A 24,699-nucleotide genomic window follows, 5' to 3' on the forward strand; every position below is an offset into this window, starting at 1 on the left:
AAAATAATAAAAGTGATAAAAAGAAGATTGTGTAGAGAGAGAAAATAAAAAACATGGACAGTCCGGAAACTTGAACTAAAACCTGGGAAAATGAACGACAAAGGTGGGCAAAACAGAACTTGATTGAGGGTTACTAGGTATAGTGAGTTAGCTTGCTTAGTCAAACACTCAACTTAATTTAATTCGATGATGATGTATAGTAGTTAGTTTTTTGTTGTCAAATTGTGATTAGGCCAGGGTATGATAAATTTCTATATGCTTGTACTCCTCTTCTATGATATGTTTTTATGGTGCTCAATTGGCTAGACAATTTTTTAAGTATTATTTTACTAATTAGTGCTTTGATTGTAGTATGGCGATGGAGGCCCGCTGGTAAATTATTCAGGGGAAGTTATAGGATCACATATTTTCATTCTGATATTGTTACTCATGAGCACTACAAGCAAAATGGGTATGTCATAGTTATAGCTTAATGTTCTAATGTTAGTTATTTTACTTGTATAGGCCAATGTTTTACTTAATTATTTGTTCCTGCATTAATCTCCTTCCTCTTTTCTTTCTCCATCTTTTTTTATTCAATCTTTACTTTCACAAAAGTCTACCATACTCAAAACTTGCAAATGTATATTGTCAGTTCCACGTATGAAGCATCTTGGACTTTTTTTCTTTCTTTTTTCTTTTCTTTCCTTCTTTGTCTAGTTAAGTTTGTAATAACCCCAAAATTTTGAACTTTTTTTGTAACCCTTATAAATAGTGTTTTTGCTGATATTGCTGAATAAGAAAATTTTTCATGCCACACTATGTAGGGTTTCTTTTATTGTTATTCTGAGATCTTATTAGCACTCTATATGATATATTAGTGTATGTAAAGATCGTCAGAATCCAAATTCAAACACTTTGATTTTTCCCGAAAATCCACCAGATACCGAAAGAATTGAGTATAAGGTAACAGGATAAAAATGATTTAAATTCAAGGATTATAAGAGAGGATCATAAAAGGAATATAATGTATTGAGAAAGGTTAAGGAAACCCAAGTAATAAGATCCCGGGTATGATCCCTCAAACAATAAACGAAAATGAAAGTTAAGCGAACCGTATAACAGATCAGCGGTCATTAGCCAAGTAATTAGTAGCTAATCAAAGAGGTTAGTGAGGATGATGTCATCAAACCAATAAGAAGAGGACAAGTGTGGGAGGATGACATAACATGATGACCTAAGCATGACCAAAGAGAAGTGTGTTGTTGGTTGATTAAGAACCACATAAAATTCACCATGGTTAAAAGTAATAAATCAAAACAAAAGCAAGCAACCAAGCAAAACAAATCACAAAATCACAAAAACACAAAGTTGACTTCATTTTCTTCAAGAAATCTCTCGGCCTTTCTCTTTTTTCAAGAAGAAAAATCCAAAATCCAAGATCCAAGCCTTGTTAATTAGTGAGGTAATTATCTAATACTCCTTATGCATAAATATAGCTATCCTATAAGTTTGAGCTTCAAATTCATTCACAATCTCTTCCTAAAATTCATGGAAGAAGAGGGTGAATAGTGTTTTTCAAGAACTTAAATTTTTGTTCTTGAGTTTTTGTTTAGATTAAGCTTGGATAAGGACTTTCAAGGGTGATTCCAAGCTAATTAGTTACTCCTACTCACAAGGAAGGTATAATCTCTTAACCTAGCTTTGTTATTGAATGTTAAGAGCTTAGCATGAGTATTATAGTTCATAAGAGTCTTGATTGTTGTGTATGTAGAGATTAGTTGGTTTTGTGATGTTTTTGGAGTTGTAAATCTTGGTTATTAGTTAAAGAACTTAAGAATAGTTTTAGTTCATGTTTGAGATTAATATAAATTGGAAAAACTTGAGGTGTTGGGGCTTTTGTAGTGAGGTATGGATGGATTTTGGTTGTATGATTGAATTGTGGTTGGTTTGTGGTTGATTTGGAGTAGAATAAAAATTGGTAATCGCGTAAACATAGCCGTCGTAATGTCCGATTTACTTTAGACTGTTTTTGCTCTTAACATCAGGACCCGAGAACTAACTGTTAGGTTTTGACCATTGCCATGATTAGATAGTTCATTTTACGAGCTTCGTTTTGATATGTGGTTCGTTTGAATCCGATATACGGTTTAGGAGAAACGACCGTTTTAAGTAACGGCGTTTCGTGAACGAACCATTACCACTCGCCTTACTTTGAAACATAGGTTAAAGACCTTAAAGGACTAATTGGAGTATGAAACATTTATGTGAAGTGTATTATGCAGTTGGTAAGGCACTCGCGAAAGAATCGCCTTAAAACCCGTATTGGTTAATTTATTAAAAATGGTGGAGCCCAGGGTACTCGAGCGACTTAAGTGAATCGTTAAGCGCAAAAGCGAACGTTAGGGTCTAATTGGTTAAAGTATAGATTCATAGGCGACTTTGGTTTAATTCCAACTTATATGTTGTTTATAGGTTACCAGACTCGTCCCAAGCCGTTTATCACCCCCAGTCGCTCAGGCAAGTTTTCTACCCGTTATACTGTTGTTGTGATGTATACTTATGTATATGCATTATCTTGTGATAGATGCATGGTGGTTAATTAGCAAATCTTGCGATATATTGGAGCATGTGATATGGTATATATGCATGTCTGTTTCGTAATCTTGATATATATTGTTGATTCAATTGCTTATAAGTTGCATAATACCTATGCTAGAGATAAGCAGTAGTTGCGTATACCCTTAGTATAAGGGACCCAAAGGTGAATATTTTTCTAAAACCGGGAGTCGATGTTCCCGAGTATATTATATATATTTATATATATATATATAGATATAGTTTTCAAAACTATGAATCGAATAAGGTTTATTCGATAACTTTATTTTATTAATGAATATTATTTTGAATATTCATTCGAGGGCTTATGACTCCGTTTATTTTATTAATGAATATTATTTTGAATATTCATTCGAGGGCTTATGACTCCGTTTATTTTATTAATGAATATTATTTTGAATAATAATTCGAGGGCTTATGACTCCGTTTATTTTATTAATGAATATTATTTTGAATATTCATTCGAGGACTTATGACTCCGATTATTTACTAATTAATATTCTTTACTTTATTAAAGAATAATGTGTCGATAATCAAACTCACTTTTGATTATTCAAATAAAGATATTACTTTCGTATAAGTATATCTTTGATAATTTAATATTCATTTCAAGTATAAGTTTTACAACTTCTACTTCAATTAATTTTATAAAGATTATTCTTTATGGGAATATTATTTAAATAATAATATTTAGATATTTTCTAATATATTGGGACTGATTTATTTTATTAAATCAGCATCACTCCAAACATTCTTAAAAATGTTTCGAGTCTTCAAAATGATTTTAAAGGTTAGGGCGGATCCCGAAACTCATTTTTATATTTAAGTTCCTCCTTTCGAAGGGGATTTAAATACTCGCTCAAAACCCGAGGGATCCGACTCTGTGGTGTATTTTATATTCGCAACAAGGTTGCTATTCTGATAAAAGAGTTTTGATTACTTACCCAACACTCGGGAAGTAAAATTCTTGGAACAAGTTAATCCATTAACAGGCATCGCCTGGGAAATATCGGTGAGTTTTCCTTTCCAACTAGATACGACTTCTTGGTGAAGCCGTATCAACAAGTTTCTACTTCGGGAAAGTGGGGACGAGCTTTACATTTCAGAGTCATGGATTTCATCTGAACTAGAAGTGGCGTAAGTGGCCTAGTGGCGCCGGCCCAGCCTTATTATATTGGCCCAAATGGCCCGGAAGTTCCCCTAAGATGGTCCATTCCTTTGGAGTCCAGTGTTCGGTTGACAAGTAAATCCGACATGTTCTCCTCTACATGTAGAAAATGGTGGGGTTGCACTACTGCGACTGATTATCGTAAGTGGACTTCCTGGCGCGACAAACTCCCGTAATGAGTTCATCATCCAGTTGCATATTTCTGCAACACTACCCAGAGCATTTCGATCGAAAGGCTACGAATGGGCGATTGCCGAATCATTGACAAGGGTCAAACAGTTATAATGGTGTTTCCATTGAATGAAGTATCTCATAACTTCATTTCCTTTAAAAATTAATTCAAAGATTGAATCTATTCAAGTCTTAACTTGTGGTCTCATCTATGGGACGAACTTTTAAAACTTATTATACTTTGAACAATGGTAGTTCAAGTAGATTTCTAAAAATGGTATAAGTATAGTGAAGTAATTGGTAAATTCATCTTCCTTTAAGCTTATATCCAGTAAGTAATTACCTTACACTTGATAAAGGATTCTAGTAAGTTATCCATTTAGATACTTGCATTATTGTTTACACTATATATTATCTTGCGAGCTGTAATGCTCACTCTTGCTTCATTTCTTCGTCATACAACAACAGTTAGGAAAGATGGCCAGACTCAAGCAGACCCAGCGCAAGCGCGTGGGAAGCTTCCCGCGTCTTCCCGTTGATGTTGTAGCTGCTATAGCTGCAGAGGTAGATCTATTAATAGAACAGGCATTCTACTTTTGGGAACCAAATATTGTATAATTATAACTTATGGCAGATAATGGCAATTAACTGTAAACTTATCAAGTAATCATTTTGGGTTGTAATAACTTTTAAATTGTGGTTTCAAGGACTTGTACTTATTTCAATTTCATCTCTGAGACTATAACGGGTTGTGGTGTGTGTTAATGTGGGGTCACAGCATGAGGTTATTTTTTTATTAATTAAGTTAAGTGATATTGTGGAAAGAAAGACCGTGACGACCCGGATCCCCGACCCGGGATCTGGGGGTGTTACAGTAACGGTATCAGAGCTAAGCGTTATAAACCTCAGAGATGATGCGACGATATAATAATCAACTCACAAAGATAATAAGAACTCTTGCCAAGTGCATAGTCGGACTACTTAAAGTAGCACTGACAGTTAAAACCCTTACGGGAACCCTTATAAGTATCATGATAGTAACTTAGCTCGTTTAATGTGTAGGCACATGAGATAGAGGACCCTGAGATGTTCGAGCGTGAGCATGATGATGCACTGCTAGATGCCGAAGATCAGGAGGAGCCTGAGATGGAGGAGGATGAGGAGGACCCCTCAGAGGAGTCAGAGACAGAGGTTGTTGCTATTTCAGATGAGGAGGACCCGGATGAGGTCCCAGTAGCCGAGGAGCATGTCGGAGCTATAGTGGAGTATACTGGTACCCCTTTACCCTCACTCTCGGTGGTCAGAGCTTCTACCCCTCCACCCCTATCTTGGAGCCCCTATGATGACAGCTCAGAGACCCATACTCCCGAGCCTAGGCAGACCGAGGAGGCACCCCCAGCGGCTCCGGATTCACCACCTCTCGACCCTGCCCATAGGCAGTCTTTGTTAGCTCACGGCTATGTTCAGGATATACCGAGGACCCGAGTGGCTGTTGCTGAGGCCCGACTGGATGAGGTCAGGAGGGAGTTGGATGCAGAGAGGGCGGGTAGGTGTGCCCGAGCTTATGAGACTAGGGCTACTATACCCCGATCCTTGAGGAAAGAGCTGACGGGGATAGAGCTCACGTCCCGAGCGAGACTCCGATCGCTCCAGGGGGACAGGCATGGTAGGATCTCCAGGCGGCAGGCCGACTATATCTTCCGTCGTGCGATGGAAAGGGTATTGGGAGCTGACCCGCTCCAGTGTGTGATTCAGGACCGACGATGGGATAGTCTAGTTGTCTAGTTAGTCGAGGCCATAGTAAGAGCCAATTTTCCGGGATAATTGACTTGTATATATCCCTTTTTCTGACTAGACATGTAGACTCTTGTGTATCACTTTTGGGCAGATGGCTGTAGCACTGTTGTACTTTTGACCAGATCAAACTATGTATTTCTCGCATTATGTATATATTTGTTTCCTTTCAGTTCAGTTCCTTAGTGGCGAGATCACTGTTTTTATTACTGCACTTCTTATTAGAACAATCATAAAATAATAGAATTGCGAGATACATTCTCCCCATTATAGAACTGTGCAAGGCACAATTTTGTGTATGATTGTGACCTAATATTGAATTTCCCAATTTTTTTTTTATCAGTATCATGCCGCCAAGAAAGATTGGAACTAGGGCGAACCCTGGATCTAAGGACCAGGGAAGCCATAACCAGGACGATAGGAACCAAGAACACAGTAAAGAGGAAGATGAGGATTATGTTGAACATGATGACTCCCTGTATGAAGAGGAGGAGGAAACATATGATGTTGAGGGATTTGAGATAGAGGGTGAAGAAGGAGAAACTGAGGTTGAGCAACCAGTACCAAACCCAGGCATGGATCCCATGGGACAGTTCATGCAACTACTAAGGCAGAACTTGGAACGTCAACCCAACCCACCCCCTCAAGGAAATAACAATGCTGTGGCAAACTCCTTCAGGGCTTTCAAGTCCCTTAAGCCCCCTGAGTTCCACGGATCAGCCGACCCAATTGAGGCAAGGGCATGGTTAAAGGAAATGGAGAAATCCTTTGAGATTCTGAGTACCGATGAGGCACAGAAGACTGTATTTGCTACCTACCTTCTGAAATGAGAGGCTAACTACTGGTGGGAGGCCAAGAAAAATATGGAGACAGATGCTATTATAACCTGGGAGAGATTCAGTCAATTATTTTTGGGAAAATATTTCCCGAGGTTTATGGAAAACCAGATGGAGCTCAAGTTCTTGGAGCTAAAGCAGAATAACTTATCTGTAGCAGAGTACGAAGCGAAATTTACTGAGTTATCAAGGTTTGTGCCGGAGTTTGTGAGCACCGAGGAAAAGAAAGCTAGGAGGTTTCAGCAGGGACTGAAACTGTGGATTCAGAATAGGGTGGCAATCCTTGAGCTTACTGATTATGCCACTCTGGTGCAAAAGGCAACAATTATGGAAGCCGGAAGTGAACAGATGCAGAAGGAAAGAGAGAAGAAGGGAATAAAGAGGAAAAGTATGAGCATGGGTGGAGGTTCCGCAGGAAGGAGCTTCCCAACTAGATTTAATCAAGGAGCAGTATCCCTACCGGGAAAGAACACTGGGTTTAAGCGGCCAATGAGTGTGAATGTGAGCCAGAGCGGCCAGAAGTCAAGAATATCCTATTCCAACCAGTCTGGACCCCCATTGCCAGCCTGTAACACTTGTGGAAGGATGCATTCTGGGGAGTGTAAGGGAAAGCCAGTAACCTGCTTTAAGTTTGGACAAGTGGGCCACTATTCCCACAAATGCCCTTCGTCAGCCCCTGCCGTCATTCCAACCACCACTTGTCATTAGTGTGAACGCCCGGGTCATTGGAAGAGGGAATGCCCAATGAATAAACCAGCAGCTTCAAGAGCAAGCAGAGCTGCTTCTAATAAGCCACCGACTGCGAGGACTTTCAACATGACAGTCCAGGATGCTATGAAAGACTCAGATGTGATAGCAGGTACCCTTTCTCTAAATTCAGTCAGTGCAAACATTTTATTTGATTCGGGAGCAACTAAATCTTTTATATCAAAGGAGTTTGCGCGTAAATTGAGACTTAAGGCTGAACCCTTGATAGAACCCTTACAAGTAGAAATAGCCAATCATGAAGTTATTCCGGTTAACCAGATTCACCCCGCTTGTGAGTTAGGCATAGAGGAACAATCTTTTAGTATTGATCTGATTCCTTTTAAATTAGGGGAGTTTGATGTAATTTTGGGAATGGACTGGCTATCTAGCAATGATGCTCAGATAGACTGTAAGGGGAAGAAAGTTAAGTTGAATATCCCAGGAAAGAAAGAAGTCATATTTAGAGGAAAGAGGCAGACACAGAAATTTTTGACTATGGCCCAGGCCAAAAGGATGCTACGAAAAGGAAATGAGGCTTACTTAGCCTATGTGGTGGACACGCAGAACGAGGTGCCCAACTTACAAGATATTTTGGTAGTCAACGAATTTGAAGATGTATTCCCACAAGACCTTCCGGGATTACCACCCGATAGAGTGATTGAATTTGCTATTGAGTTGGCCCCAGGGACGGCGCCAGTTTCAAAAGCACCTTACCGATTAGCCCCGTTAGAAATGAAGGAATTAGGTACTCAATTGCAGGAACTCTTGGATAAGGGTATGATAAGACCCAGTGTGTCTCCGTGGGGAGCACCAGTGTTATTTGTTAAGAAGAAGGATGGGAGCATGAGGCTGTGTATCGACTATCGAGAGTTGAACAAGCTAACCATAAAGAACAGGTACCCGTTACCTAGAATAGACGATCTGTTCGACCAGCTAAAGGATGCTGTTTATTTTTCCAAGATTGACCTGGGAACTGGATATCACCAGCTACAGATTAAACCCGAAGATATTCCCAAGACCGCATTCCGTACCAGGTATGGGCACTATGAGTTCTTGGTAATGTCCTTTGGATTAACCAACGCCCCAGCAGCTTTCATGGATTTAATGAACAGAGTATTTAAGAAGTACTTGGACAAGTGTGTGATAGTTTTTATCGATGATATTTTAATCTACTCAAGGACTGAGGCAGATCATGTAGAGCATTTGAGGATAGCTCTAGGAATACTTAGAGAGGAACAGTTATATGCCAAATTCTCGAAGTGTGAATTCTGGCGGAATGAAGTACAGTTTTTAGGACATGTGATCAATAAAGAAGGAGTATTGGTCGACCCCTCCAAGATAGAGGCGGTCTCAAATTGAGAAAGGCCAACCACACCCACAGAGGTAAGAAGTTTCATAGGATTGGCCGGCTACTATCGTAGATTTATACAGGACTTTGCGAAGATCGCAGCCCCTTTGACACGACTTATTCGTAAGACAGAGAAGTTTGAATGGACGGAAAAATACGAGAACACTTTTTAGGAATTAAAGAAAAGGTTGGAACGGCCCCGGTGTTGGCATTGCCAGACGGAAAAGGAGATTTTGTGATATATAGTGACGCGTCGCACAAAGGATTAGGGTGTGTGCTTATGCAGCATAATAAGGTGATTGTGTATGCGTCGAGACAACTGAAGGAATACGAGATTAGATATCCTACTCATGACCTTGAGCTCGCGGCAATAGTTTTTGCCTTAAAAATTTGGAGGCACTACTTGTATGGAGAGAAGTGCGAGATTTTCACAGACCATAAGAGCCTCAAGTACATATTTACGCAGAAAGAGCTCAATATGCGCCATAGGAGATAGTTAGAACTAATCAAGGACTATGATTGTGAGATTCTCTATCATCCAGGGAAAGCCAATGTGGCGGCTGACGCCCTTAGCAGGAAGGAAAGACTCAAAATGATAATGACTTCGGAGGAATTGATAAAGGATTTCGAGAGAATGGAAATAGAAGTAAAGGTAACCGGAACCGGAACTGAAAAGCTGTTTGATATCTCGATGCAGCCAGAGTTATTGGAAAAGATTAGATTATGCCAAGAGAAAGTAATGAATGAAGGCAGAGAGTCAATGACTGGAGAAGAGATCCATACTGAGAAAGATGATAAGGGGATAATGAGGTATTCCTACAGGATTTGGGTTCTGAACGTTCAAGAGCTTAAAGACGAGATTTTGGATGACAGCCATAGTTCAAGGTATTCCATTCACCCGGGAAGCACCAAGATGTATAGGGATTTGAAGGAGTATTACTGGTGGCCCAACATGAAGAGGGACGTAGCAGAATGGGTAAGCAAATGCTTGACTTGCCAAAGAGTAAAGGCAGAGCACCAGAGGCCCAGTGGACTTTAACGACCCCTGGAGATTCCCGAATGGAAATGGGAACAGATAGCCATAGATTTTGTTGTCGGTTTACCAAGGACGAAAGCCAACCATGATGCCATATGGGTGATTATAGACCGACTGACAAAGTCAGCCCATTTCATTCTTATCAATGAGAGATACACAGTCGATAGACTGTGGACATTTACCTTAAGGAAATAGTGATGCGACATGGAGTCCCAGCGTCCATTGTCTCAGACTGAAACCCCAGGTTCAACTCCAGATTTTGGAGGAGCTTTCAAGAATGTGCGGGGACCAAGTTAAATATGAGTACCGCTTACCATCCCCAGACGGATGGCCAGAGTGAAAGGACCATCCAGACACTAGAGGATATGTTGAGAGTCTGCGCAATAGACTTTAAAGGAAGTTGGGATGATCACTTGCCGTTGATCGAGTTTTCTTATAACAATAGCTTTCATGCTAGCATTGGAATGCCACCTTATGAGGCCCTGTACGGAATAAGGTGTCGATCTCCCTTATACTGGGATGAAGAGCGGAAGATGCTCGGACCCGAAGTGGTCCAAAGGACCAAAGACATAGTGGATCTTATCAGAGGACGGCTGGTAGCAGCCCAAGACATACAGAAGAAATATGCAGACCTAGCCCGAAAGGACAAGGAGTATGAAGTAGGGGACTTAGTACTACTAAAAGTATCCCCTTGGAAGGGATTAATGAGGTTCGGAAAGAAAGGGAAACTAAGCCCAAGATACATTGGACCTTATGAGATACTAAGACAGATTGAGAAGTTGGCTTACGAGCTAGCCTTACCCCCCGAACCTACAACAAGTTCATAATGTGTTCCATGTGTCAATGCTAAGGAAGTATCATCGGGATGCCAGGCACATAGTGGAGTACGAGCAGGTGGATATGCAACCAGATCTAACTTATGTGGAAAGACCAGTAAAGATTGTGGATAAGAAGGAGCAGGTGCTTCGGAACAAAGTAATCAAGCTAGTCAGAGTGCTATGGCAGAATCATAATGTGGAAGAATCAACTTGGGAACTAGAGAGCGCAATGCTAGAAAAGTACCCCCATTTGTTTTCTATTTGATTTTGGGACGGAATTCTTTTAAGGAGGGGAGACTGTAATAACCCCAAAATTTTGAACTTTTTTTGTAACCCTTATGAATAGTGTTTTTGCTGATATTGCTGAATAAGAAAACTTTTCATGCCACACTATGTAGGGGCTCTTTTATTGTTATTCTGAGATCTTATTAGCACTCTATATGATATATAAGTGTATGTAAATATCGTCAGAATCCAAATTTAAAAACTTTGATTTTTTCCCGAAAATCCACCAGATACCGAAAAAATTGAGTATAAGGTAACAGGATAAAAATGATTTAAATTCAAGGATTATAAGAGAGGATCATAAAAGGAATATAATATATTGAGAAAGGTTAAGGAAACACAAGTAATAAGATCCCGGGTATGATCCCTCAAATGATAAACGAAAACGAAAGTTAAGCGAACCGTATAACAGATCAACGGTCATTAGCCAAGTAATTAGTAGCTAATCAAAGAGGTTAGTGAGGATGATGTCATCAAACCAATAAGAAGAGGACAAGTGTGGGAGGATGACATAACATGATGACCTAAGCATGACCAAAGAGAAGTGTGTTGGTTGATTAAGAACCACACAAAATTCACCATGGTTAAAAGTAATAAATCAAAACAAAAGCAAGCAACCAAGCAAAACAAATCACAAAATCACAAAAAGACAAAGTTGACTTCATTTTCTTCAAGAAAGCTCTCGGCCTTTCTCTTTTTTCAAGAAGAAAAATCCAAAATCCAAGATCCAAGCCTTGTTAATTAGTGAGGTAATTATCTAATACTCCTTATGCATAGATATAGCTATCCTATAAGTTTGAGCTTCAAATTCATTCACAATCTCTTCCTAAAATTCATGGAAGAAGAGGGTGAATAGTGTTTTTCAAGAACTTAAATTTTTGTTCTTGAGTTTTTGTTTAGATTAAGCTTGGAAAGGACTTTCAAGGGTGATTCCAAGCTAATTAGTTACTCCTACTCACAAGGAAGGTATAATCTCTTAACCTAGCTTTGTTATTGAATGTTAAGAGCTTAGCATGAGTATTATAGTTCATAAGAGGCTTGATTGTTGTGTATGTAGAGATTAGTTGGTTTTGTGATGTTTTTGGAGTTGTAAATCTTGGTTATTAGTTAAAAAACTTAAGAATAGTTTTAGTTCATGTTTGAGATTAATATAAATTGGAAAAACTTGAGGTGTTGGGGCTGTTGTAGTGAGGTATGGATGGAGTTTGGTTGTATGGTTGAATTGTGGTTGGTTTGTGGTTGATTTGGAGTAGAATAAAAATTGGTAATCGCGTAAACATAGCCGTCGTAATGTCCGATTTACTTTAGACTGTTTTTGCTCTTAACATCAAGACCCGAGAACTCACTGTTAGGTTTTGACCATTGTCATGATTAGATAGTTCATGTTACGAGCTTCGTTTTGATATATGGTTCGTTTGAATCCGATATACGGTTTAGGAGAAATGACCGTTTTAAGTAACGGCGTTTCACGAACGAACCATTACTACTCGCCTTACTTTGAAACATAAGTTAAAGACCTTAAATGACTAATTGGAGTATGAAACATTTATGTGAAGTGTATTATGCAGTTGGTAAGGCACTCGGGAAAGAATCGCCTTAAAACCCTTAATGATTAATTTATTAAAAATGGTGGAGGCGAGGGTACTCGAGCGACTTAAGTGAATCGTTAAGCGCAAAAGCGAACGTTAGGGTCTAATTGGTTAAAGTATAGATTCATAAGCGACTTTGGTTTAATTCCAACTTATATGTTGTTTATAGGTTACCAGACTCGTCCCAAGCCATTTATCACCCCTAGTCGCTCAGGCAAGTTTTCTACCCGTTATACTGTTGTTGTGATGTATACCTATGTATATGCATTATCTTGTGTGGTTAATTAGCAAATCTTGCGATATATTGGAGCATGTGATATCGTATATATGCATGTCTGTTTCGTAATCTTGATATATATTGTTGATTCAATTGCTTATAAGTTGCATAATACCTATGCTAGAGATAAGCAGTAGTTACGTATACCCTTAGTATAGGGGACCCAAAGGTGAACATTTTTCTAAAACCGGGAGTTGATGTTCCCGAGTATATTATATATATTTATATATATATATAGATATAGTTTTCAAAACTATGAATCGAATAAGGTTTATTCGATAACTTTATTTTATTAATGAATATTATTTTGAATATTCATTCGAGGGCTTATGACTCCGTTTATTTTATTAATGAATTTTATTTTGAATATTCATTCGAGGGCTTATGACTCCGTTTATTTTATTAATGAATATTATTTTGAATATTCATTCGAGGGTTTATGACTCCGTTTATTTTATTAATGAATATTATTTTGAATATTCATTCGAGGACTTATGACTCCGATTATTTACTAATTAATATTCTTTACTTTATTAAAGAATAATGTGTCGATAATCAAACTCACTTTTGATTATTCAAATAAAGATATTACTTTCGTATAAGTATATCTTTGGTTATTTAATATTCATTTCAAGTATAAGTTTTACAACTTCTACTTCAATTATTTTTATAAAGATTATTCTTTATGTGAATATTATTTAAATAATAATATTCAAATATTTTCTAATATATTGGGACTAATTTATTTTATTAAATCAGCATCACTCCAAACATTCTTAAAAATGTTTCGAGTCTTCAAAATGATTTTAAAGGTTAGGGCGGATCCCAAAACTCATTTTTATATTTAAGATCCTCCTTTCGAAGGGGATTTAAATACTCGCTCAAAACCTGAGGGATCCGGCTCTGTGGTGTATTTTATATTCGCAACAAGGTTGCTATTCTAATAAAAGAGTTTTGATTACTTACCCAACACTCGGGAAGTAAAATTCTTGGAATAAGTTAATCCTTTAACAGGCATCGCCTGGGAAATATCGGTGAATTTTCCTTTCCAACTAGATACGACTTCTTGCTGGAGCCGTATCAACAAGTTTCTACTTGGGAAAAGTGGGGACGAGCTTTACATTTCAGATTCATAGATTTCATCTGAATTAGGAGTGGCGTAAGTGGTCGAGTGGCGCCGGCCCAGCCTTATTATATTGGCCCAAATGGCCCGGAAGTTCCCCTAAGACGGTCCATTCCTTAGGAGTCCAGTGTTCGGTTGAGAAGTAAACCGACAGGTTCTCCTCTATATGTAGAAAATGGTGGGGTTGCACTACTGGGACTGATCATCGTAAGTGGTCTTCCTGGCACGAAAAACTCCCGTAATGAGTTCATCATCCAGTTGGATATTTCTGCAACACTACCCGGAGCATTTCGATCGAAAGGCTACGAATGGGTGATTGCCGAAGCATTGACAAGGGTCAAACAGTTATAATGGTGTTTCCATTGAATGAAGTATCTCATAACTTCATTTCCTTTAAAAATTAATTCAAAGATTGAATCTATTCAAGTCTTAACTTGTGGTCTCATCTATGGGACGAACTTTTGAAACTTATTATACTTTGAACAGTGGTAGTTCAAGTAGATTTCTAAAAATGGTATAAGTATAGTGAAGTAATTGGTAAATTCATTTTCTTTAAGCTTATATCCAGTAAGTAATTACCTTACACTTGATAAAGGATTCTAGTAAGTTATCCATTTAGATACTTGTATTATTGTTTACACTATATATTATCTTGCGAGCTGTAATGCTCACTCTTGCTTCATTTCTTCATCACACAACAACAGTTAGGAAAGATGGCCAGACTCAAGCAGACCCAGCGCAAGCGCGTGGGAAGCGTCCTGCGTCTTCCCGTTGATGTTGTAGCTGCTATAGCTGTAGAGGTAGATCTATTGGTAGAACAGGCATTCTACTTTTGGGAACCAAATATTGTATAATTATAACTTGTGGCAGATAATGGCAATTAACTGTAAACTTATCAAGTAATCATTTTGGGTTGTAATAACTTTTAAATTATGGATTCAAGGACTTGTACTTATTTCAATTTCATCTCTGAGACTATAACGGGTTGTGGTGTGTGTTAGTGTGGGGTCACAGCATGAGGTTATTTTTTTATTAATTAAGTTAAGTGATATTGTGGAAAGAAAGACCGTGACGACCCGGATCCCCGACCCCGGATCTGGGGGTGTTACAAAGTTACTTTTCTTAAATTAGTAATATTATTTTAGAATGTGGCCTATGAGTATGTGACTAGGAAGACTATATTGGAATCCATTGTATTTTTCTCTACTGTACATTTACTTCTGTGGTGGGAATGAGCCCGGACTCACGCTCCATTTGGATATAAATGATGGCGGCGTGCGGTGTAATTGTAGGGTGGAAATTTACAAAACAGATGCGGAGAGGGGTGGCATCCCCGCGACTCCTTCGGCGTAAGAATTGATAAAACAACTAACTGATACACCTTTGTATTTAGCAAAGTAAAGATATACCAGCTATGTATATGAAACTGAGAAAAGAGAATAAGCTGCAAGTGAAAGTCAATCTCTTATTTCTTGCTAATAGTTAATAAAACAACGTACACAGAATTAAATAAACTAACTACAGAGTTTAGCTACAAACCACCAACCAACTCCTACAAATCCTCCAGCACTCCTGTTTATTCGAAACACTACCTAAAACACAGCAACAGACAGACACCTGATTACTTCAAACCAGTTCAAACGTGTCTGACTCGATACAGTAAAATAAAACATCAGATAAATAACTAAAAAACAAATGACTATAGTTTAGATTAAATCCAACAAGAATGATAGAGGGTTTTGAAGGAGAAAGGGGTAAAACGGGAACTATGCAAGTATATTGTGGTGTGTGTATATGTGTGTATATAAGAGACGAAGTAACTTGTAACCTTCCTTTCGTCCTGCCTTTTATAGGCCTCCCACTAGGGTTTAGGGATTTTTGCCTTTTGATCTGGATCGTAGGTGTGTCTTTTGGACTGTAGGACGTGTGGACGCTCAGAATGAGCCAGTGTACTATCGAATCCGGACCGTAGCAATGTTCTGGATCCGGGGTACCTGGACGGTGGTGATATTGCCACGCTCCTTGGGCTCTCCAGGGTTAATGCTTCCTGGGCTTTTCATATTGGGCCCTGTGTTTCTCTTATCGGGTCTGCACTAATATAGGCTATCAGGAACCTATTCATGTTACAATAATAATATATTTGAAATAGGTTACACCGTCGACCGTTGCTAGGAATTGAAGTGACGAACTTGTATGTTGCTGATGTCGACGTTATAGAGAGGGTTGTTCAGAAGTTCCCTAATGTCACTAAAGTAGTTATTATCGAAAAGGTAGTTTCTGCAGAGTAGCAAGCACCTCTGAATATCTTATTTTTTTATGTATAAAGACAATTCTAAGAACAAGAGAAATGCTATAATTGATTGTTTAAGATGTTGTAGAATTGTTGGCTTTGTTAAATATATGATCATATTGGGGCCTTCCTCTAACCCCTTAAGATTTTAGATGAGCTGGTTACTCAACATGGTATTAGAGATTACGCTGGCGGGAGGATTAAGATTCGATTCCCGGCTACCCCCAACATTCTCACAATTTAATGTGGACACGAAAGGCAATTGATACCCCAAAGATGGGTGCCGGTGTTCCACTCTTCGACCCATAAATGGGCTCTATTGGGGCCTTTCTCTAACAACTTAAGATTTTAGATGTGCTCGGTACTCAACAGTCTTTATTGCTTAAATGAATAAGATGATATACTGTGATGTTTTATTTATTGTGACGGGGAAACTGTTCATGGCTTATTGGAGGTGACTATCTAGTTTCTTGCTTCTTATGCGGTATCCCTTTTTAATTTGTTCCCGTATAGCTGACATGGCTGTATGTCATTATATAAATGAAATGATCCGAGTACTGTTTTTTTTGCGAAGTGATCTGAGTACTGTTTACTCACACTTAAACCCATAATAATATCTTATTTTTCTTTTTATCTTCCTTTGATTATTGTTATTAGTTTTTTGAGATGTTGTGGGACAAGGTTGGATGTCATGTAATATTGGCGGTAGTCAGAGAGAACAATGTAAAACCCATACATCTTAATATGCTTGTTGTTGAGGCCACACCTGCCGAATTTAATAGGTCTGTTACGTTTTCTTCAAGATAGTTGTTAAAAGTTTGATGAGCTTATTGCTACTTACAATTTTGCGTCGATTCATTTGTGGATTCATTCGTTGTTTCAGGTGGCCTATCGTGAATAGAGCCCCGAAGGATTTTTTTAGCTTGGTATGTTGACCGATTTTGAATAACCGGTAAGACTCTTTGTCTCTTTTCATATATCTAGGGGGCAAGAATGCACTTTGTTATTTAATAATGTGAATGAGCATTATTCTGCATGCATGACAACTATGGACTTGCATGCTTCTTGTGTGAAATAGGGACAACTATGGACTTCCTGTTAAATGTTATTTTTTATAGTTATTATTGCAAAGGGAAATAGGGTTTAAGTGGTGCCAGTATAATTACATTTTTCTAATTTGTTTTGAGAACTCCCCAATTCTTACTTTTATTTGTTTTTTCAGTAGTATTCTTAACAGAACTTCTTCTTATCTTAAAATTGAGGTATTTTTTAGCAAGGTGAGAGAACGTTTTAAGTTGTAGGGCTAGCTGGCTAGGGAGTTGGGGCTTTGGTCAGGACTTCCTTTGTCAAGGCCCGTGTTTATATTAATGGTAACAGGGAAAGTGTTGGAGCCAGGAAGCCTTCTCCCTTCTATTTATTAAAGAAAAGGTGGGCGATTTTGGATTACTAATTCAACTAGGTATCAGCTGAATTATGTCCCAATACAAGTGAACTGGTAAAATGTGATACCCTAGCAAACTGAGTTACTGTGAACTTGACAAATCATACTACGTCCCAATGTTGTTATGGGTTAATATATTTTCTCCGGCCTTTCTATTTGACTCGTTGATAAGATCGATCTATAGCTTCATTGTGAGATACACAATGAAAATTTATCTTGGACAATTCATGCCCTTTCATTTAGTTTCTTCCCGGGCTTCATTTTTTTAATTTAGTTATTACATTTTATGTTTGTGCAGGTACGTACTGATAGGATTAGGCTATCCCTTTTGTGAAGAAAGTTCCCTCTTGCATAGACGAGTCCCATTTATCATATTTTGTTTTCAATATGAGCTCAAGTTTGTAGCCCGTGTTTTGGGATGTTAATTTGACAGTGGAAACGGATCAATGTCATAATCGACATTTGAATCCGATAGTCAAATGTAATACCTTTTGCCACAAATTGTAATAGCCGGGTATTACTCTATGGTTGTGACCTGTGAGTGCGGAAACCACCTCTTGTAGGTTATTGAAAAGTTGCAAGTCATTTGGCACTTGTGTAGTTAAGTTCAATGCTAGTTCTAACTCTCTCAAATCAAATGACCGTTTTTAAGTAGTGCGTGTTTTTATCCATTAATTTGGCATGTTTGGTCATGGTCTTCCAATTAACATGATATTTGACTTTTAAGCATGACTAGACACTGTATAGTATCCTCTCTTACATTTATAATAATGCCCCGTGTTTGGGGGGCAACAGAAGACTTTATTTGGTCCCGTGGAATGTCCAGAACAATGGAGCTGCATCCAAATAGAATGGTTGGGCCGAAGAATGAAGGATCCCACTTACCAGTGTTTTGCAACTAAACTCTCATGGCTATGGCATGACCAAGATGCCCGGGTGATGTCCCTTTTGTGAAACTGCCCCCCCCCTGATTTTTGCAGTATTAAATAAATAAATGCAATCATATATATAAAAATAAAGCAAATTGTTGGATCACAAAATTTTGTACAAAATAATATGATAGGTTTTAATTAGAATGATATATGTATTTACATAAATAGTATCAGATAAAATCTTTATATTGAGACTAATTTTGTGCATATAGCACGATTTAAAATAAAAATGACATCTTTTTTTTTAATATAGGAAACTTATGTGATTACTAGAGGATAATTTTTGTAGTTGGGCTATTCATTTCAAAGGACAAGTGGTGTGGTTATACTCGTCAAACAATTTAAATAGATGATATCTTTGGGCGGTTATTTCAGAGAGAAGATCTCATGTAAAGTTAAATAGTGTATAATTGATTATAATATAGTATTTCACCGATAATTTTCTAATATTGTTTTACAAAGCATAAATTGATTTGTGTATAGGATTAATCATAAATGGACTTCAAAATATTTTTGAAATTACTAGGTAAAAATTGTTTCTAAAATTTAGATAAATTTGATTACACAGTAGAATCAATTTAATTACTATAAGTAATTTTCAACTATTCTTCTCCAAAATAGTTGATTCTAATATAAATATAATCGGTTTATATAAAACATACAATATGTGTGTATATATAGAGTTTTACTCAGGTACAAACTAAGATAAAATAAAAATTACAAACTAGGCCCAACCCAATATTAATTGTCTGACCTGACCCAAACAGAATACTAGCTCCGTTCCATGTAATTATATACGTTTACTATTTGCACGTATTTCGAGACTTCTATAAAGTATAGTTTTATAATGTTTTTTTTTAATTTTTTTTTGAATAAAAGTTTAAATATAAAACTTTTATTCAGAAAAAAATAATTAAAAAAAATATTGTGGAGTTATGCTTTAAACGAGTATTGAAAAGCGTGCCGAAAAGTAATGTATAAAATTTAATGGGACAGAGGGAGTACTAACGTACTTTCAGTTATTGTAAAATTTGAAAATACAGACATGCATATAGATACATTACAATACATTATACACAAAATATTACGCCCAATTAATGATCACCTTAACACAAATTCATCTCAAAGTTCACTACTTTTATACAACTTTAACTGATATTATACTTTTCAGTTCTATAAACTCATACGAATTGCCGACGAACATTGATTTAAGTGAAGATTTAAAGTTCTTCGGCTTTTAAAATCAGTATAATCTCCATATAAGGTATATTTCTACCGATTCTTTGTTAAAATTGTCGATTAGTAGTTGTAATTTAACACATTGTTGCATATAAACTGATATTCATTGATGCATGTTCTTATTTTACAAAATTTTGGGGGGTTTTAGTGATTTTTGTTATAGAAGAAACAAAAAATCATATTAATTTTATATAGTTCATTATTGTTGATTATATTCTTTAGGATAAGGTATTCTCTAAATGATTTAGTATTCTCCAAAAATTTTATAATGTAATATTGATTTAGATGTTGTGTTTTTACTGATTTTATAGTACAATCCTGTGATTATGTTGTTTAGAGTAAGTTATCATGTAAATGATTTGAATACTTGATCTGTGTACTTGTGTATTTACTAATTTTATGATGCAATACTAATTTAGATGATGTGTTTTTACTGATTTGATAGTGCAATACTGATTATTATGTTGTTTAGGGTAAGTTGTGATGTAAATGATTTGGATTATTAATACATGTACTTCAATTTTTGTTGTTGATATTTTGTCCTTTTTAAATTATTTATTGTACTTTTATTGATTAGTTTTCTTGCGATAAGAGAAGCTACAATTGGTTCATAAGTGTATGACTATGCTGATTTAGCACATTTATTTCTCTAGTAGAATTATATAAGTTTAGATGTGTTAGGTAATGAATACAACACAGAAGGGGTGAATGTGTTTTGGATATTTTTAAGGGTTTTTTTGAATGTTTGTTACTTGGTTAACAAAGCAGATTAGAAATGCAGTAATATTTTGTTAGATATATTTGATAATGTCATGTCTAATATGATTTGTGTTTAGTTTTCAGATCTTACTTAAACAGGACAAATCAGTACTTAACTGGATATCAGCACTTATACCGAAGACAGAACTTAAGTTATCAGTACTTAAGGTTCAGGAGATATTTATCAAGAGATAATATCAGGACTTAAAGGAAACTTTCAGAGAAGGAAGGCGGATGATTGAAAGGAAAGAAGATCAAGACAAACACAAGAAGAGATATGCATGAAGAAGGAATTCTATGAAGAATAGAATACTTGGAAGAAAAGATAACTGATTGATATATTTTAGGAAGCAGAATTATATTCCATATCAATTAGCGATTATCTTGTAACTGTGTAGTATATAAACACAGAAAAAGGGTTTATACTATAAGTGTTATCGTTATCGAGAATAATATTCATTGTAACCCTAGCAGCTCTTGTGATATTTGTTCATCACTGAGAGAGGACAGTTCAACATTGTAACAGAGTTTAATAAAGTTTGTTTTCAGTTACTTGTGTTCTTTAAATTCGATTTGATTGTGCTATACACTGTATTCAACCCCCCCTTCTACAGTGTGTGTGACCTATCAAGTGGTATCAGAGCCTATCTGTTAACACACAAACAGTTTAAGATCCAAAAACAATCATGTCTGAAGCAGAAACTCCAACCAAGCCCACCAAAACTGAAGAACCTCCAAAGACTGAAATCCATAGTCGATATGAGGCTATTAGAGTTCCCATACTGAAAACATCTGAATACCCCATATGGAAGGTGAGGATGACTATGTTTCTGGAAGCTACAGATCCAGAATATCTTGACAGAATCAATGAAGGACCTGACAAGCCAACCAAACTCGCTGTTGTAGTTGCAGGCGAAGCAGCAAAGTCTATACCAAAGGAGAAGAGTGATTACACTGCTGAAGATATCGCATCAATTGCTAAGGATGCTAAGGTACGACACTTGCTGCATAGTGCCATTGATAATGTAATGTCAAATAGGGTAATTAACTGCAAGACTGCAAAGGAAATATGGGATGCCTTGGAGACAAGATGTCAGGGAACTGATTCAATTAAGAAGAACAGGAAGACTATACTCACTCAAGAGTATGAATACTTTGACTCAAAGCCTAATGAGTCATTGACTGATTTATATGACAGATTTATCAAACTCTTGAATGATTTGTCACTAGTTGATAAGGAGTATGATCTTGAAGATTCAAACCTTAAATTCCTGTTAGCTCTTCCTGAAAGTTGGGATTTGAAGGCCAAATTTATAAGAGACAACTATAATCTTGAAGAAACAACTCTTGATGAAATTTATGGGATGCTCAAGGCTCATGAACTTGAGATGGAACAAAGAAGCAAGAGGAAAGGAGGAAAGTCAAGGACAGTTGCTCTTAAGGATGAGGAAGAATCCCCCAAAACACCTACCTCAAGGAAAGGCAAGGGAAAAATGCTCATCACAAAGTCTGATACTGAGTCATCAAGTTCTGATAGTGATGATGACTCAGAAACTGAAAGTTTGCCTGAGATGGATGCTGATGAAGAGATGATGAAGCTGTGTGCTCTTATGGTGAAAGGAATCACAAGGATTGCATACAGAAAATTCAGGAAGGGAAAGAAATTTTCCAAGAAAGGTGCAAGTTCTGATAAGAAGAGTTTCAGAAAATCTGAAGGCAAAGGAGGGAAGTCTGACATAGGAGATTACACAAATGTCAAATGCTACAACTGTGGTGAGAAAGGCCATATATCTCCTGATTGCAAGAAAGTGAAGAGTGACAAAGGCAAGGCTCTTGTCACAAAGAAGAAAAGCTGGACAGACACTTTAGATTCTGAAAGTGAGGTGAACTATGCCTTGATGGCAAATGCTGATAGCAGTTCTGAAGCTGCTGAGTTAAAGGTACCTCAAACTACTTATGCCTTTCGTACTGATGATATTAATGAGTTGAGAAGATATCTTAAAACCATGTTCATTAGTTATAGAGATCAAACTTTAATATGTGAAAGATTAACTTCTGAAAATCTTGCCTGTAAAAAGAGGAATGATTATTTAGAAAAAGAGTTAGTCATGTTCCATCAAACTCAGAAAGATAGAGATGATGCTTTCTATGTTAGGGATGAAGTACTTAAAATGAATGATTCTCTAAAAACTGAGTTAGAAACGGAAAGAGAGATTATCAGGACTTGGACTAACTCTGGCAGAACAATTCAGAATTTGTTGAGTAGTGGAAACTGGAAAGAAGGCTTAGGTTATGGAGATGATAAGAATGATAAAAGAACTATATAAATTAATCCTATAGTTATTAAACAAAAGCCAAAGGTAAAACCTGTTAAGTTTGTAGCTGAAAAGTCTGATACTGAGAAATCAGAAGTTAAAGAGGAATTAACTTCTGACAAACTAAAACAGGAAAAGCCAACTGAAGTTAACGTAGGCTTAATGACAAAGAAGCAGCTTAAGTATAAGCTGAAAGATGTCAAGAATGTAAACAAGGTAAAGTCACCTAGGAAAAATAGGAATGGAAAGGAAGGTGTAAATAACAGTAATGATTTTAAGCCTGTTCCTAATGCTCCTAGAAAAACATGTCATAATTGTGGAAGTTCTAACCATCTAGCTTCTTTTTGCAGGAAGAATAAAAACATAAACTTCTTATCCTCAAAGTCAGGAGTTAAGAGTCAGTCTGTTAGATATAGGCCACAAAATCCTTATTTTCATTGTGGTAGTTTATGGCATTCCATTTATACTTGTAAGGAATAACATAGTTTGTACTATGATTATTATCAAATAAAACCTTTTTTAAAGAAAGTTAGCATTGTTCCTTCTAGTGTAAGTTCTGATACAAAGTCTGATAGTGTAAATGCTGATAAGAAAAATGTTAACATAAACTCTGATGCTAAATCCGCTGCAAATGTTAACAAACTTAATAAGGCCAAAGGATCCAAGCTAGTATGGGTCCTTAAAACTAATCATTAGTGGTATTTGTGATTGCAGGGCAACAGGAAAAACATCCTAGTTCTGGACAGTGGATCCTCAGGACATATGACTGGAAATAAAGCCCAGCTATCAGACTTTGTGGAGAAAACTGGCCCAAGTGTTTCTTATAGAGAATGCAACATTGGAAAAACACTGGGATATGGCAACATCAATCTTGGGAATGTCATCATTAAAGAAGTAGCTCTGGTCTCAGGACTTAAACACAATCTGCTGAGTGTTAGTCAAATCTGTGACAGAGGTTATCATGTGGATTTCTTTGAAGAACACTGTGAAGTTGTAAGCAAATCTACAGGCAAAGTTGTTTGAAAGGATACATACATGGTAACATTTATGAAGCCAAGCTTTCAACAAGTACTGATGGTTCTGCAATCTGTCTGTTAAGTAGAGCATCAATTGAAGAAAGCTCGAATTGGCACAAGAAACTCTCTCATTTAAATTTCAACAATATAAATGAACTAGTCAAGAAAGATCTTGTGAGAGGACTGCCAAAATCAGTATTTGCTCCTGATGGCCTTTGTGATTCATGTCAGAAGGCTAAGCAAAGAAAATCTTCATTCAAGAGCAAGACTGAATCATCAATTCTTGAGCCTTATCACCTACTACATGTACATCTATTTGGTCCAGTGAATGTCATGTCTATTGCAAAGAAGAAATATGCTATGGTCATAGTGGATGAGTTCACCAGATACATATGGGTGTATTTCTTGCACACAAAAAGTGAAACTGCATCTATCTTGATTGATCATGTCAAGCAACTAGATAAATTGGTCAAAGATTTAATGAAGATCATAAGAAGTGATAATGGCACTGAGTTCAAGAATTTGATCATGGAAGAGTTCTGCAAAGACCATGGAATCAAGCAGGAATTTTATGCTCCTGGAACTCCACAGCAAAATGGAGTTGTTGAAAGAAAGAATAAAACTCTTATTGAAGCTGTACGAACAATGCTTGATGAAGCAAAGCTACCAACCTATTTTTGGGCTGAAGCTGTGCAGACTGCTTGTTTTACTCAGAATGCTACACTCATTAACAAGCATGGAAAGACACCATATGAGATGATGAAGAAAAAGAAGCCAAATCTGAAGTATTTTCATGTATTTGGATGCAAGTGTTTTGTTCTTAAGACTCATTCTGAACAGCTATACAAATTTGATTTAAAAGATGATGAAGGAATTTTTGTTGGATATCAATTTCCACAAAAGCCTTCAGAGTCTAC

Source organism: Apium graveolens, chromosome 5 (genome assembly GCF_009905375.1).
Source record: "Apium graveolens cultivar Ventura chromosome 5, ASM990537v1, whole genome shotgun sequence".
In the NCBI taxonomy this organism is placed as follows: Eukaryota; Viridiplantae; Streptophyta; class Magnoliopsida; order Apiales; family Apiaceae; genus Apium; species Apium graveolens.